This window comes from Coptis chinensis, chromosome 3, assembly GCF_015680905.1.
Source record: "Coptis chinensis isolate HL-2020 chromosome 3, ASM1568090v1, whole genome shotgun sequence".
Taxonomy (NCBI): domain Eukaryota; kingdom Viridiplantae; phylum Streptophyta; class Magnoliopsida; order Ranunculales; family Ranunculaceae; genus Coptis; species Coptis chinensis.
In genome coordinates this window covers 2,232,567-2,238,215 of record NC_141458.1, presented here as the reverse complement: position 1 = coordinate 2,238,215, position 5,649 = coordinate 2,232,567, and the positions used below count along the sequence as shown (strand labels likewise).

Below are 5,649 nucleotides of genomic sequence, written 5' to 3'. Positions count from 1 at the left end.
TCCGAACTTCTTCAATACACTGAGATCGAGTATCAAAGATGTTATTTATACGCGTAGCAAGGAGGCATTCAAGTACTCCTTCTTTCACTCCTCGTCTCTAGCTACTGTTAGAGGAGTTTTAATTCTGGCATATCAGGTTGTTGTTTGACTGCTACTAGTAGTTTTTTTTTTTTTCATATTGGCATTAGCCTTGCATGAGATTAAGGTCCAACAAGAGTAAACCATCTAACGTTATCTATCATAAACGTCAACGCACACGCCTATCTAGAATATCACACACTACACCGCACTAATGGTCAAGAAAAAGGAGACTCCTCTTTTCTCGATTTTTTACAAAGCCCTAAACAATAGCCCTAAGTCATGCATCGTTCTTGCAGACCCAGTGGGGGATTTTCGAATTCCCCCGAATATCACTACACCAAAAAGGTGATTTTGTAACGCACTTATTTTTCACTTAGTAACATTTTTTAACCGTTACACAATTATTAACGTTTATAAAGCGTTAGTATGTCACTTTATCCGTTACTTAAAATTCAGATAATTATCGAAATTAATTAGTCACGGTTGGCTAACACATGGATACCGTCAGAAATAAAATAAAAAAGACAAAAATAAAAAGAATAATAAGAAATAGTCTAAGACAAAAGGTTAGAATCCCGCACTCCTCTCTCATTTTCAGAGGGGCGAAGTGGTTGGCTCAAACCATGACTTCCTCATCTAAAACGAAGGTAAGTTTTTTTTTTCTTCTTCTTCAATTCTTCTTCTCTTTGTAGGGATTGGAAAACATAGGTTTTTATTTTCGTGCGTTCCTCTTTAATTCTCTTCTTTACTTTTTGTGCTTATATACCAAGGGTTTAATTGGATTTCAGATTTCGGGTTGAGAACGAGTTAGGTTCTCAATGCGCTCAACCTTTCTGATTTGGAAAACTAATTTCGGTAAGGGAACCAATTGTTTTCTGGCTGATCCATTGGTATGAATAACACTAACATGACTTTTATCCCTCATCTACTTTCTTCATCTTCTACTTCTTTTTGATTTTGAAGTTGCAGAGCTTAAATTTAAGGCAAAAAAAAAAAAAAAAAAAACAAAATGGGAAGGGGGAAGTTCAAAGGGAAGCCAACTGGGAAAAGGAACTTTTCTACTCATGAAGAGATGGGTAATAATAACTCTTCTTTCTCTCTTTTTCATTTCTATTTTGCAATAAATTCTGCTTTAAAGATTGGTTCTTTGAAGCTTTTCAATCTATTTATGTAAAAGGGTATACATGAATTTTACTCATATTGGAGTTTTAGTAATTTCAAGTGGAACTATGAACTTATTGTATACGTTGTGACTAGTTTATAAGGTTGTGAGTCTAAATTTATAAAAGGGTATGCTAAATATCGAAACTTTTTGTCATTTCTTCGATTTGACTGTTATGATTCTGGTTTTTAATATGAGGGGTTTCAAAAAAGTCTTGTGGACGCAATGGTTATTATGAGTTAAGTTTTGGTTGAAGAGAAGAGAGAGCTTTCCGTCCGTGAAAGGAATCAATATAGTTATTGTATAAGTATAACTTAGAAGAAATGACTTGTTCAGATTGTTATCTTACTGGTCCAAATCCCCAATTCTTGAAGCAGCATATATGCGTCTAATTTTACTTTATCAATTTGTGTGTTTGTTTGTACTAGATCTTGTATATGTTAGATTTTAGAGATAAAATGGTTTAGAGGTGGATTTTTACTGGGTACGTTTGAAAAAGGATTTTGAGAAAGAGTTGACATCTCTTGGGAGAAACAGAGAATAAGGGTGCATGAATTTAACATAATGAAAAGTATGGAACATTGGTGAGATGCTTGGAAGACTCTATTTTTACAGTGAGTGTGGTTGAATGGGCATTTTGAAGCTTGGGGCTCTGTTTTGCAGCTCACCTTTGAATTTCCACAACTTAATCATCCTCATGGTTGTGTTGTTATTCAATGTTATGTATATTGAGGTCATAGCTCTGTTCTTGTAGCTCTGTACTAGACTTTTTATATACACCTGTATCAGTGTTTAACCTGTATCAGTGTTTAACTATGTATATTGAGGTTCCACCCTATGTGAAAATTATCATAGAACATGGATTTTTTGTTGTTGTTGCTATTGCTATTGTTGTTGTTGCTAGTTCATGGAGAATCTGACGAGACCTTTGGCAGCTTGGATATGGTTCAAGAAATCCATTATGTGTTACTGGTTTTTTGCTTCTCAAGACGATGAAGGGCTGATTGTGCTGGTAAGAGTGTAATTGATGTAAAGAGATCGGTGCAAAGACCTTAATGGTGAAGGCAATGTATCGAATACTCTTTGTCATCTACGACCTTTGCCATGTCAGGTGCGCTTGCATGGCAGGTCAAAAATCATAATAAAATTTTCCTTTTCGGTTTCGGAGGAGGTCGCACCGGATTTTGCCGGGGACCTGCCTCTGGAGTGTGTGCTTGCTCCTTTATATTGCTCGTAGACAACTGCTAATGCATTCGGATCGATGACCTAACACTCACATGCACAAGGCGAACAATTGGAAATATCACTAGACATCCCAACACTTACAAGCAAGCACATGGCGAACAATTGGAATTTCCTCCAGACATATTTGAGGCATATTACAACTTGCAAGGTACATGATTAACTCCACCAATTTTCTTAATTGAGGTTTGCATTTACCTTCCATAAGATATGCATGCAAAGCCTCGTTAGGGGATGATTCACACCGGAGTTAGCCTGGAGCTTCTCCTGCTGTGTTGCCTGTATTTCATGTCATACTTCATTTAGTCATGTATAGGTAACTGCCTCTTAGTTAACTGCTAGTCAATTCAGAACAATGAATTAACACCAATAAGCAGAAGCGTACATTTGGATCTCTCTCACAACCAATAATCTGTGAATCCTACGGCAACATGGTTAGCTTTTGCAATTACTGCTTAATTGATTTATGCATTTATCCAAAAAAAAAAAAAAGTCTGCGGTACTCAATGCAACCCGGTTTCTTTATTAGTATTATGATGCATGAGAGGCTCAAAAATTAAGTGTCAGCCATTCGCTTAATGTTTCATGGTCCTCTTCAATGTGAAGTTTGGACAACCGAAATAGTTTTTGTAAGAAATCTGTATATTGCTAGTAGATGACGTTTTCCACTCGGTATTAGCACGAAACATCATAGATTATCTGCACATGGATATTATTTTTGGGCTTATAGCAGTGGTGTGTTGACATAGGCTGTATCTAATTATTAATCCGGTCCAACCTGGATTTTGAGTCCCTGCAATGATTAAATTGGATTTGTCATTCATGTTACTATGTGGGATGAGCACTGAACAAAAAATTAGCCTAATCCAACATGGCCTGGCCCGATTAGCACCCATATTATATTGCATTGGGCAGATAAAATTCCTTGAATAGTGTCTTAGGTTACTAATTGATGTGTTGTTACTATTTTGTATTGTCATGTTAACTGTTTACTAATTGATGTGTTGTTGCTATTTTGTATTGTCATGTTAACTGTTTGACTGTTTATGAATAAAGTTATATTGTGGATTTAGAAGAGATGGGTAATTTGTTGGATATTTATGTAAAGCTTGTGTATTGTAGTTCTGATGATTTTGTACTAGTTTTAGGAAGTTGGATGTCTCTGGCAATTGTCCAAAGTGTAAAATATATGGGTAGTAGATTAGATATTATGGTGGGATGGGTTGGAGCACCTTTGGCGAATGAGTGAGCTCCGGTTCAAATTGTGGAATTGCATGTCTAGCTGAAGGCCGAGTTGGTTTTGGGTCAAGACATGAAAGAATGCAGGGGAGGAGTTTAAAGAGGCTGGACGTGCTATTTTTTACAGTGAAAGAACTTGTTGATTTTCTAGCTTTTTAAAAGGTAACTAATCGTTCTTTGCTTTTGAGTTTTTCATTTCAGATTTTGTACTTATCTGTTTGTTGAACCTGTGTCCACCCTTGTTTTGAACAGTAAATCATTGATTCCCTTACCTAGTTATTATTCAAATCCCATTTTTGCACCCACACCCATTTTCTTATTACAGAGTTCTCCCTTTAGCTTAACTGTTGTGTAATGTGTCTATCTGTAGGTTATGTGGGATACTGGAGCAGCTCGAGTGCATTGTGGTGTGGAGTTTTGAAATATGGCTTATTACAAGAATTTGATTGTGAAATTGTCATTGCGAAGTTTTCAAGGGGTGAAGCTGTTGCAGCTGTTGAGTTCACGTACATGGTTACTAGTTTTGGCGCAATACATGAGAAAATGCAGGGAATGAATTTAAAGAGGCTATACATGCTATCTGTTACAGCACCATTTACTTTCCAGCTTAAGAGAAGGTAACTTTTCTTTGTTTGCTTTTCATTTTCAGATTTATCAACTTTCTTTTAGTAGAATCTGTAACCACCGTTGCTATTTCACCTGTTTGAGTGACAGTAATTTCATTGATTTCTATACTACAATATTGAAAGACCATGTTACAATCATTTCCAATCTAGATAGCTCTTCTTTTAGCTTCATTTAGTAATTATTGTTTAATATGCATGTTTCTCTAGGTTATGCAAGATAATGGAGCAGCTTGACCATCTGGTGTTGTGTTTTGATTTGCTTGGCTTCTTACAAGATTTTGATGGTAAAATTCTCATTGTGAAGTTCTTAAAGCTAATACATTTCCTTGCGTGCTATTGTCTTTTGCTACTTGAGGAGAATTAAATTTGAATTTAAGTCATTATCACCAATCTGTTGTTTATTGTAGAACGCAAGTTGTGATTATCTACATGGATTTGATGGTCCGAACTAATGCGGAGATGTACAAGAGATCATCACTACTGTAAATGTGTTGCAGTCACGGCTTTGTCATCAGGTAGCTTGAATGGCAGTTTTAGCCATATTAAGATTTCAATTTGAGTGTTTATGGTGGTTTTGACTGGGATCTGCCATCTGTGTATGGACTCATTCCAATGTTAAACATGAGCTTTACAATCATGCCAGGTGCGAGCTCCCTCCAGTGACATCAGTGTCTGGACTCATTCCCATGTTATCATGAGCTATACTGGAGGCTTGTCTTACTATTAAAGGTGCATATTGTCTTCTCTTATTCATTATGAGTTGTGACATGAGGCACCGTCTTATACAGTTACAGGTCATGTAGGAATATTGTTTGGGCATGACAAAATATTGTGGCTCACAAGCAAAATTGTGGGGGAAGCTGTGTATTCAAATGTTTTCCCGGGTGATCCCTGTTAATGGTCCAGAACTTATTATACTATGAACTTATGATAAGGTACTACTCGCACAACAACGATTACCTTGAAATATTTCGATTTTCCTAATGTACGATTCTTATCATCGGAGGTAATGCAGGAAGAAGGTGACCTTTTTGCACACCTGGTGATTGTAGTGTACAAGGTGTCCTATTAGCAGGTGCGCTCACTATTTTCTCTTTTTCTTCTTTATACCCGTTTTCGTCTTGATATGTTTTAGTAGGTTCTTGAGCTTAGGGTCAATGTTCTTCCTAAAGTTGCAAATGTTCATCATATGTTTTTACACAACTTAAAATATTACACAGTAGGTTTTTGAGCAGTTGAGCTTTTTATTAGTTGACACCCAGGATCATTTATTGCTGGCTGGGATGCTTTTTTTTATGT

At 36.4% G+C, this 5,649-nt stretch overlaps 2 long non-coding RNA genes across 6 annotated transcripts; both read left to right on the top strand.

Moving 5' to 3' along the window:
• Positions 1-630: 630 nt before the first annotated feature.
• LOC147507202 (uncharacterized) lies at positions 631-2,879 on the top strand. 3 transcript variants are annotated; one of them, XR_015217577.1, is made up of 4 exons: positions 631-728; positions 870-936; positions 1,051-1,157; positions 2,179-2,879. It is a non-coding gene; the product is annotated as an uncharacterized LOC147507202 (long non-coding RNA). The 3 variants fall into 3 exon arrangements; XR_015217575.1 differs by having other exon boundaries at positions 1,045-1,157; XR_015217576.1 differs by having other exon boundaries at positions 1,045-1,157; positions 2,148-2,879.
• Positions 2,880-4,101: 1,222 nt separating this feature from the next.
• LOC147507201 (uncharacterized) lies at positions 4,102-5,286 on the top strand. Of its 3 annotated transcripts, XR_015217579.1 has the most exons (6): positions 4,102-4,237; positions 4,291-4,341; positions 4,558-4,634; positions 4,758-4,865; positions 4,994-5,079; positions 5,145-5,286. It is a non-coding gene; the product is annotated as an uncharacterized LOC147507201 (long non-coding RNA). The 3 variants fall into 3 exon arrangements; XR_015217580.1 differs by lacking the exon at positions 4,102-4,237 and having other exon boundaries at positions 4,270-4,341; positions 5,154-5,286; XR_015217578.1 differs by lacking the exon at positions 4,102-4,237 and having other exon boundaries at positions 4,270-4,341.
• The last annotated feature ends 363 nt before the right edge of the window (positions 5,287-5,649 follow it).